This window comes from Cebus imitator, unplaced genomic scaffold, assembly GCF_001604975.1.
Source record: "Cebus imitator isolate Cc_AM_T3 unplaced genomic scaffold, Cebus_imitator-1.0 Scaffold561, whole genome shotgun sequence".
Lineage (NCBI taxonomy): Eukaryota > Metazoa > Chordata > Mammalia > Primates > Cebidae > Cebus > Cebus imitator.
Window position 1 is genome coordinate 633,495 of NW_016107876.1, and position 11,080 is coordinate 644,574.

Sequence of the window (11,080 nt, forward strand, 5' to 3'; positions counted from 1 at the left end):
GGAGATAGCCTGAACTGCTTACAAATAAGAAACAACTTGATGACTGGTTCCTGATGAGTAATTAGGAACGTCAGTTGGTTCTCTCTTCATTAGGTGGCTTAACGCCTTTCTGGAGAACAGACAGTAGTAGTCTGGACCTGGAGGCTGACGGCCAACATCCAATAAATGTTACCTTCTTGTCAGTAATGATCTTTTTTTTTTTTTTTTTCAACAGTAAGAAACGTGAAATCCAGGAAAGTCATTTAAAAAACCCCTTCTGGCTGCAACCTGAAAGCATTTCCCAAGCCAGACCCGGGGTGGAGATGATGCCTCCAACTTCAGTAGGCCTCTTGTTCAATAGGGAAGCAGCCAGAGAAGAAGCTGCTGTTCCTGGCCAGAGCTTATTTTTTTTTCTTTCCTAGAGCCTTATGTTCTTGATATTCTGTTGCTACATGTTTCAACTCTGGGAGGTCAAGAGAGAGTGAGGAAGCTGGAGCAGTCTTCCTTGACAGCACCTGTTCCACCTCACACATATCTTTCAGGATCTTGCTATTGGGAGTGACACAGACGGGGTTAAAGAAGCTCAATTCTGGGGTCACCTTGGTAGGATCCTCCAGTTTGAAGGAGCCTTCAGAATCCTGAGTCCATTCAACAGTGCCCAAGATATTCTTGCCTCGCTGGTGGTTCCAACCCTTTGTGGGGTCACAGCTACAGTCCACACCACAGTCTGAATTTTGCTTCCTGCATCGACACTGCTTGTTCCCACACCAGCCCTTGCAGGAACACCCTTGGATGTTTGGATGTTCTTCCTGGACATCTTAACTAATTTTGTTGTCTTCCATTCCTCATCATCTCCCTCATCGCCATCACCATTGCTATCACCATCCTCATGCTCATTCACAGAATGCTCTAAACAATATTTTAGATCCTTGATGTCCATGCTTTGCTCCAGGAACTTTAACATGAGAAGGTTTTGGCTTAGGTGGGGCATATTCAAAAGAAGAGTCTGAAGATAGAAGAGTATCCTTAGAAAGATATTTCTGTCGGCTGGCTACCTGGGGGAGGGTCAGTTCCTGCTTGATGATTTTATTCTCTTGGAGAAGCTGCTGATTTTGCTCACACAGTTCTCACATCTTCTCAAGTTCTTCATCCTGACACTTCAGTGTCCTCAGCAGCTGCTGTTACTTTTCACTGACAGATTCCTCAAACTGCTTCTCTGCCATTTGGCTTTGGTGCAGCTGGCCAAGAAGGTACAGTACCTTCTCTTTGTGCTATTTTGACCAGCTCAGCTTGTAACTCTGTCTCTGCCTCAGCAAAATGATTTTGTTCCTTAAACAGCATCTTCTGCATGTCAGCATAGCTGGCTTTTCTCTGTTTCAGGCTGCTTTCAAGTTTGCTGATCTGTATTTTGGAGGAGACCAGCTCTTCAGTAAAATATTTCAGGGCACATTTTGCTTCCAGAATCGTGGCAATATTCTCCCAGCGTTGTTTTGGCTAGTTTTCACTTTCTGTATTCAGCAGCTTCTGCTGTAGGTCAGCAGTCTGAGCACTCCTGAGTTTCATTTCAGCCTCTAGGCTTTCAATATGCTTTGTAATATAATCTTCTGACTCCGAAATTGACCACACACTTCAGTAAGGGAGAATGTATGAATCCAGAGTTTAGGAGGTGGATTCTCCCCAGATTCCTTTTTTCTTTGAGTTGAGCCAGGATCTTTCCATCTTCAAGGAGGCAATTCAGGTGGCATTTGTCTTCCTTAATACTGACCATAACCTCAATTTTCTTTCCAAGCCATTTCTCCACTCAAGCTGCAGTGCCTTCCATTCCACGGCTCTGAGTCTCTTTCTGCTTATCTGTGACTTCCTGTAGTTTCTGGAGAGCATTTCTGAGACACTTGTTGGCAGCTGCTACCTCTTCCATTTTACATCTGAGCACATTGGATTGTTTCTGGAAGTTTCTTTAAGTTTGAGCAGCTCATTTTGCCTCTTACAGTCTTGTGTGTGTGTTTGTGTGTGTGTTTTAACTGTATTACTTGTCTTTTTTCTGCTTCCACTGTCTAAACTTATCACCATCCACTTTCATTTGACACATTAACTGTACCTGCTGGTTTTTCATCATCCATATATCCTGATTCAGCTTGGAGACAGTATGTTCTGTGGATTCCTTTAGTTTCAGAAATTTGGACTACTCATTCAGTTTTTTCTTCAGATCAGCTATTAGACCCTCCAGCTCCTGAAGACATTTGCAATGGCACTCACCTTGGCTTGGTTGACACCCTTCTTTGCTGACTGAAGTTCAAGAACCAGTTCTTTCTTTTCCTTTTGCAGATAGATGACTTCCAATTCTAGATTTTTAATGTATGCTGGTGTTGGAACTGAATGGGCTGTTGTTGGCTGTCATTCTGAGTCATCTTCCTATCCAGGGCCTCTTTCAGTGCAATGGCTGTATTCAACTCAATCAGCTCCTTAGACATCTGAGCTTGATGGAGAGCATGCTGATTGGTAAAAGTGTCAGAAGACCTGCTCATCTCTGAACTGGTTTCCTCCTGAGCTTCTTGTTCCACCACATTATCAATGACTGCAGCCATGTAAGCTACAGTTTTATCCAGTAACTGGGTAATCAACTGCTGCAGGTTACAAATTATCTATACATTTTCTTTCAGTTCCTGATCTTATAAAGCCTTCACTAGCTTTTGGGGATCCAGTTTGCAGTCTGCCTGCTACCTGAGCTCTTCTAGCTTGGAGTTCATTTTTTTCATTTGCTTGCTCTGTCAAAATGATCCTCTCCAATATCTGAGCTGTCTGGCCAGCTGCCTTGCTCAGACCACAACTTGGTTTCTCATTCTCCTCTACTGGGGACTGACTCTTCTCCATCATGATTGTAGATTCTATGATGGTTCCACATTTATAGATCCAGGCAGGGTAACTCCATGGGCTTGTAGCAACAAGACTTGTAGCTGTTGTACCTGTTGCTTTATATGGTTAAGTTCAGCTATCTGGGGATCAATATTAACAATAGGTTTCTTCTTCTTTTTTTTTTTCTTTTTTGCTCTGTCAGTATAGCAAAGGGTATTTAAGGTTTCCTCTAGATTGGAGTCAACAGGACTCACACAGGCTATTATAAGAGTATGGCTATTATTTCCTAGTGAGTGTTGAAACAGCTGAGTAAACTTGGAATCTCTGTAGGACACAAAGTCACCTTTTTTGTCGTCTACAAGAGCACTGATTACATTTTCCAAGTATAGGAGGCCTCAGCTAATATTATGACCCGTTTTTAGATGACCCCCTTCAGCCTTGGTTTTCTTCTCTCTTTCTGATCCAGTGAGGTCTACAAGATGCAGTTTAGAGTGAAAGTTGCTATTTTTGTCACTTTTCTTTCTTTGCTCTACGAAGATTGTAAAGATGGCATGAGAATGGGATGATTGGGAGTTCACAGCTGTGGAGGCCATATTCCTAGAGTTGTTGCCCTGCTCCAAATAGGAAACAGTATCCAAGGCAACTAAAACTGTCTTCTCAGTGAGTCCCACAATCTTTATGTCTTCCTTAGGATCTTCCCATATATTTATTTGAGCTTTCTCATGAGATGGGCATCGAATATTCAAAATTTTTCACTGTAAATCTCTAAGTAAGACATTTTCAGAGTAAATTCACTCTTTTTATCAATCTATTTGAAGAGCAATTGTATTACCCTAAGAATAACCCCTACTGTTGGTTCATTTTCTTGCTCTGCAGTGTATGCACCTCCTGTTGAATAGATTTTTTTTTCCAGAGCAAGTCTGCCCATAGGCCAGGACCATTGCATTGTATCTTTTAAATACACCTTATATGAGTGATGCTACTGTTGTATTGAAGACTTTTTCCTGTTCATTACAGGTATCAAACACAAAATCATAGTTGAAGAATTTATCAGTATCAACCACCACCTGAGACTCTCTGGGGACAAAGAAAAGGCACATCTGGCAGCCCTCGCTAATCTCTTTGGGGATCAGAAGGCAACAACTCAATGCCACTCTTACAGGAATTTCCTTCACCTCTTCCTTCATGATCCTATCTCAGGACTGCCTCAAAATAAATGTCCTTTCCTGGTTCACCCCAGATGTCCCCTTACTACAGTTTCTTTACACAGTCCACTGTTGATGGGCTTCTAGGTTATGTTTTTGCTATTGTGAATAGTGCTGCAATGAATATATGAGTGCATGTGTCTTTTTGGTAGAACAATATATATTCTAAAGGAGTAGCAGCTCACACCTGTAATCCCAGTACATTAGAAGACTGAGGTAGGAGGATCTCTTGAGGTCAGAAGTTCAAGACCAGCCTAGCTCACATGGTGAAACCTTGTCTTTACTAAAAACACAAGAAAAATGAGCCAGGTGTGGTGGCATGCACCAGTAATCCCAGCTACTTGGGTGGCTGAGGCACAAGAATCCCTTGCACCCGGGAAGAGGAGGTTACAATGAGCCGAGATTGCACCGCTGCACTCCTGCCTGGGTGGTGAAGTGAGACTGTGTCAGAAAGAAAGAGAAAGAAAGAAAGAAAGAAGGAAGGAAGGAAGGAAGGAAGGAAGGAAGGAAGGAAGGAAGGAAGGAAGGAGGGAGGGAGGGAGGGAGGGAAGGAGAAAGAAAGGAAAGAAAGAAACAAAGAAAAGAAAAGAAAGAAAGAAGGAAGGAGAAAGAAAGGAAACAACTTATTTTCAGAAGGAATATTTTAAACAGCTCTATGCATACAAAGTTGATAATCTTCACGAAATGGACAAAGTCCTTGAAAGACACAATCTGCCATGTCTCACACCAAAAAAATACATAATCTGAATAAGCCTATATATATCAAAGGAATTGAGTAACTAATTAATGATCCTAATATTAAATGATAATAGATACAACATAAGTTATAGGGGTAAAAAATGTGATTTAATCAGAAATAAAACCAGTTGTTTAAATTATAAGAGACTATTGTGCAAAACTCTTAACCTACTCTAACAATCAACGTCTAAAGAAAATGTGAACGGCATACCCAAAGGGTTTAACTGAAAATCAGGGTGACATATTTTATACATATACCACATTTTGTTTTTTTCAATAATCAACTCATGAAAATTTGTGTCATTTTCACTTGTGGGCTACTATGCATTTTCAGAACTTTTTCTCCATCCTAATCAAAGGTTGTGTAACCATTAAACAATGACTTTCCATTCTCCCTTGTCATATCCTAGACTAACTGCTAATCTACTTTCCGGCCATATAAATTTGCTTATTATAGGTATATTGTATATGTGAAATTATGTAATATTTGTCATTTTGTCTCTGGCTTATTTGACTAAGCATAATGTTTCCAAGGTTAAGCAATGTTGAACCATGTTTTAGAATATCATTATTTTCAAGGCAGAATAATATTTCATTGTATGTATATATCTATTGTATATGTACACCATTGTGTGTATATACCATGAATGTTTTATCAATTCATCTTTTCATAGAAATATAGGTTGTTTCCTCCTTTCGGCTATTGTAAAACAAACTGCTACAAACATTACCCTGTATATATCTGTTTTAGTTACTGCTTTCCATTATTTTGAGTGTTATATACTTAAGGTGTGTAATTTAAACATCATATAGTACTTATGTGTTTATCACTTTCAGAAATTAATAATTTTACACAGTTTCTATAATATTTTACATCCTAGCAGAAATCTGAAGTATTTCAACTTCTCCAAATTATTGCCAACACTAGTTAATTTTCACCTTCCTAAGTGATCTTTTATTGTTTTTATTTGCAGCCCTGCTGTGGCTACTGATAGTAAAAATATTTCCATGTGCCTATGGGCCATTTGTATACCTTCTTTAAAAATGACTACTTAGAGTTTTTATCAGTTTTTGAACTGAGTTGCTTTATTCATTTCTTTTTTTTGTTGTGCTGCAGGAGTTCTTTAAATATTTTGGATATTAATGTCTTCTAAAATATATCATTTGCAAATACTTCCTCGCATTCTATAGATTGCCTTTTCACAACTAAAGAATAATGCTTTTTGATAGAAATAAGTTTTTGATTTGGATGAAATCAAGTTTATCTAGTTTCTCTTGCTACCTTTGTCATATCCAATACATGATTACAAATCTGTCAAAAATATTTTCACTATGTTTTCTTTTAACAGAGAACCTCAGTTTGCTAATATTTTGTTGAAGTGTTTTTGTATTAACATTAACAATGAATACTGGCCTGTAGTAATTTTTTCTTTGTGATGTTGTCTGGTTTGTTTTCGGGGTAATAATGGCCTCATAAAATGAGGCTGTAAGTGTTCCCTCCCCTTAGATTTCTTTGAGAAATATTAGTTTTAATTATTTAAACGTTTGATTGATTTTCCAGTGAAATTGTTTGTGCCTTAGTTTTTTGTTGTTATTTTTGTTGAGAGGTTTTGATTAATTGCTTTACTTTTCTCAGGTGTATTCAGATATTTTCTTATTTCTTCATGAGTCATTATTGATAGAGTCCATGTTTCTAGAAAATATTTCCATTGTTTATTTTTTTTGGAATGAAATTATGCATAGTATTCTCTTGTCATTTTTCTATTCCTCTAAAATCAGGAGCAGTGACCCTGTCATTATTCTGTCTCTCTAATCACTAGCATGAGAACAGCATGAGAAAAACCCTCCCCCACGATTCAATTACTTTCCACCAGGTTCTTTCCATGACAAGTAGGGATTATTACAATTTAAGCTGAGATTTGGGTGGGACAAAGAGCCAAACACTATCAGCTCCCAATTTAATTTCTTTTATTTTTGTCTCCAATTTTAATTTTAGGTTCACAGGGTACATGTGCAGTTTTGTTATATGGGTAAATTGCATGTCATGGAAGTTTAGCATACAGAATATTTTTTTTACCAAGGTAATAAGCATAATAAGTGATAGTTCTACAATTCTGCCCCTCCTCCTACACTTCACCTTTAAGTAGACCCTGGTATATGTTGTTTCCTTCCTTGTGTCTGTCTGGTCTATCTGTACTCAATGTTTAGCTCCCACTTACCACTTATAAGTTAATACGTGATATTTCTCCTGTGTAAAATTGCTTAAGATAATGACCTACTACTGCATCCATGTTGCTTCAAAAGACATAGTTTTGTTTTATTTTATGGCTGTGTAATATTCCAACATACCATATTTTCTTTATTCCGCCCACTGTTGGACATCTGGGTTGATTCCACGTCTTTGCTATTGTGAATAGTACTGTGATTAACATATGTGTGCCTGTGTCCTTACAGTAGAATGACTTATATTTCTTTGCGTGTGCACCCAGTAATGACATCACTAGGTCAAATGGTAGTTCTAAGTTCTTTGAAAAATCTCTAAACTGCTTTCCACCAACAGTGTATAAGTGTTCCATTTTCTCCACAACCTCATCTGCATCTGTTATTTTTGACTTTTTAATAATACCCATTGTGACTGATGTAAGATGGCATCTCATTATACTTTTAATTTACATTTCTCTGATGATTAGAAATAAAGATCATTGGTTATATGTTTGTTGGCCCCATGTATGTCTCCTTTTGAGAAGTATCTGTTTGTGTACTTTGCCCAATTTTTAGTGGGGTTATTTGTTTTTAGCTTGTTGATTTGTGTTCTCTATAGGTTCTGGATAGTAAGCTTTTGTCAAATGCATAGCTTGTGAATATCTTCTCCCATTCTGTATGTTGTCTTTTTACTCTGTTGATAATTTCTTTTGCTGTGCAGATCCTCTTTAGTTTAAGTAGGTCATACATGTCATTTTTTTAAATAATTACTTTTGGCATCTTCATCATCAAATCTTTGCCAGGTCTCATGTCCAGAATAATATTTCCTAGGTTTTCTTCTTGAATTTCTATAGTTTTCAGTCTTATATTTAAGTCATTAATCCATTTTCAGTTAATTTGTGTATCTGGGAAAAAGTAAGAGTTCAGGCTCAATATTCAGCATATGGCTATCTAGTTATCCAAGCACAATTTATTGAATAGAAAGTTTTTTCCGCATTGCTTGTTTTGGTTAATTTTGTTGACTATTAGATGGTGTTAGGTTTATGGCTTTATTTTTCAGTTTTCTATTCAGTTTCATTGGTCTATATATCTGTTTTATGTTGCTAGTACCAAGTTGTTTTGTTTACTGGGACTTTACAGTATTATTTGAAATCAGATAGTCCAATGCCTCCAGTTTTGTAATTTAGCTTATAATAATTTTGTCTATTCATGCTCTTTTTTGGTTACATATAAATTTTAGAATACCCTTTTCTAATTATGTGAAGAATAATATTGGTATATTAATAGGAATATCATTGAATCTTTAAATTGATTTGCGCAGTATGGTCATTTGTAAAATACTGATTTTTCCAATTATAAGCAACAAATGTTTTTTCATTTATTTGCATTATATGGTTTATTTTAGCAGTGTTTTGTCATTCTACATGTACAGGTCTTTTACCTCCTTGATTAGCTGTATTCCTAAGTATTACATTTCCCTTTTTGCTATTGTAAATGGGATTGGCTTTCTGATGTAACTCTCAGCCTGAACATTTTTTTTTTTGTATATAAAAATGCTACTGATTTTTGTACATTGATATTCTATCCTGAAACTTCACTAAAGTTGTTTATCAGTTCTCCCTTGGTAGAGTTTTTAGAATTTTCCTTGTATTGAATTATATTAACTATAAAGAAAGGTAGTTTGACTGCTTCTATTTCTATTTTAATGTATTTTGCTTATTTATCTTGCCCGATTGTCCTGACTAGGACTTCCAGTACTAGGTTAAATGAGTGGTGAGATTAGGCATTCTTGTCTTGTTCCATTTCTCTAGGGGAATGGTTTGAGCTTTTGCCCATTCAGTATGATGTTGACTGTGGATTTCTTTTTAATGGCTCATACTATTTCGAGGTATATTCCTTCAATGCCTAGTCTGTTGAGGGATTTTATCATGAAGGAGATGTCAAATTTTATCAAAAACATTTTCTACATCTATTGAGATGATCACCTGTTTTTTAAATTTAATTCTCTTTATGTCATTAGTCACTTTATTTGTGTATGTTGAATTTGGTTTTCTAATATTCTGTTGAAGACTTTTGTGTTTATGTTCATGAGTGGTATTGACCTTAAGTTTTTGCTATTGTTGTTGTTTCTCTGCCACATGTTGGTATTAGCCTTATACTTACTTGCTTGCTAAAATGAATTAGGAAGGTGATCCTCCTCCCTACTTTTTTTTTTGGAATTATTTTAGTAAGATTGTTATCATTATTTTGGGGGGGATGGGGGTGGGGATGGAGTCTCTCTCTGTCTCCCAGGCTGTAGTGCAATGGCACAATCTCAGCTCACTGCAACCTCAGACTCCCATGATCAAGCAATTCTCCTGCCTCAACCTCCTGAGTAGCTAGGCGTACAGGCATGTGCCACCATGCCGAGCTAATTTTTTTTTTTTTTTGTATTTTTAGTAGAGACATGATTTCACCATGTTGGCCAGGCTGGTCTCAAACTCCTGACCTCAAGCAATCCACCTGCCTTGGCCTTTCAAAGTGCTGGTATTATAGGTGTAAGCCAACACACCCAGCTCAATTTTTCTTTAAATATCTGGTAAAATCTGGCTGTGAATTCATCTGGTCCAGGATTTTTTTGGTTGCTAGTTTCTTCATTACTGATTCCATTTCAAATTTTAATAATTATCTATTGAGGATTTAAATGTCTTTCTGATTCAGCCTTGTGAGATTGTATGCTTCCAAGAATTTATTTATTTCCTCCAGATTTTCTAATCTGTGTGCATAGCGTGGTTGATGGTAGCATCTGAGGATTTTTGTATTTCTGGGAGATCAGTTGTAATATCATATTTGTCCTTTCTGACTGTGTTTATTTGGATGTTCTCCTTCTTTGTTTAGCTATCAGTCAGTCAATTTTATTCATTTATTTTTCAAATAAGCAACTATTGGTTTTGTTGATCTTTTATGTGGATTTTTGCATCTTCATTTCATTAATTTCTTCTCTAATTTTAGTTTTTATTTTGTTATGTTGGCTTATATTTTGGGTTTGTTTTTTCCAGTTTCATTAGGTTCAAAGACAGTTAATTTGGGATCTTTTTATCTTATTGATGAAGGCATTTAGGACTACAAAATTTCCTCTTACCACTGCTTTCGGTGTATCCCATAGATTTTGGTTAGTTGTTTCTCTACTTTCAATAATTTTAAGAAATATTTTGATTTCTGCCTTAATTTCATTATTCACCTAGGTTTTATTCAAGAATAAGTTGTTTCATTTCCATGGATTCTTGTAGTTTTGAGAGATCTCTTCTATATTATTTCCACTTTTATTGCACTGCTGTTTGAGATTGTGCTTGAATACACTAAGACCTGTTTTATAAACAAGCATGTAGTTGATTTTAGAATATTTTCCATGAGCGTATGAGAAAAATTCATATTCTAAGGTTGTTTGGTGGAGTGTACTATATATGTTTGTTACAGATAGACAGGCATGAGAGTGGCAGGAGAAGGTTTCCCTTACCCCTCACTCACCAGCAATGTTGAGTAATCAGGTGACAGTTTAAAAATTATCCCGTTTCCTCTCTAAAAATGATAATTGACAGCAAGCCTCAGGGAGAGACAATCTCCTAATTGTCCATAGCTGTTAACATTAAAGTGTTAATTGAATGCAGCTGCCAGGAAGAAGTAAAGAGGGGCTTCTAATAATCTCATGTGTTAAATGAGTGAGCCTGAGCATGTGCATTAAGAGACAAAATGATGGAGTATGGCTTTCTGGGAACACTCCACCACTCCACCAGAAAAGCAAAGAAAAGCCTCAGATGGGCATGTGTACTGCACGTGCCCACATCCCAAGTGTAAGATGGGCATTGTGCATGTGGGTAACCCACCCTAAGGGAAGAATCATTTGAAAGGGGCCAGCATATAAAGTCCTATGATCAAGGGTAAACACTGCACTGTTTCTTGAAGTTGCCCACTTGGATCTCTTCCAAGTGCACTTTTCTTGCTTTCCTGTGCTAAAGCTTTTTAATAAACTTCTACTCCTGCTCTGAAACTGGCCTTGTTCTCTTTTTCTTCCTTATGCTCTTCAGTCAAATTATTTCTTCTGAGGAGACAAGAAGTGAGGTTGC

The 11,080-nt window shown here is 37.0% G+C and overlaps 1 pseudogene; it reads right to left on the minus strand.

Moving 5' to 3' along the window:
- Positions 1–317: 317 nt before the first annotated feature.
- Positions 318–4,022, minus strand: LOC108294075 (annotated as a pseudogene).
- Positions 4,023–11,080: the final 7,058 nt, after the last annotated feature.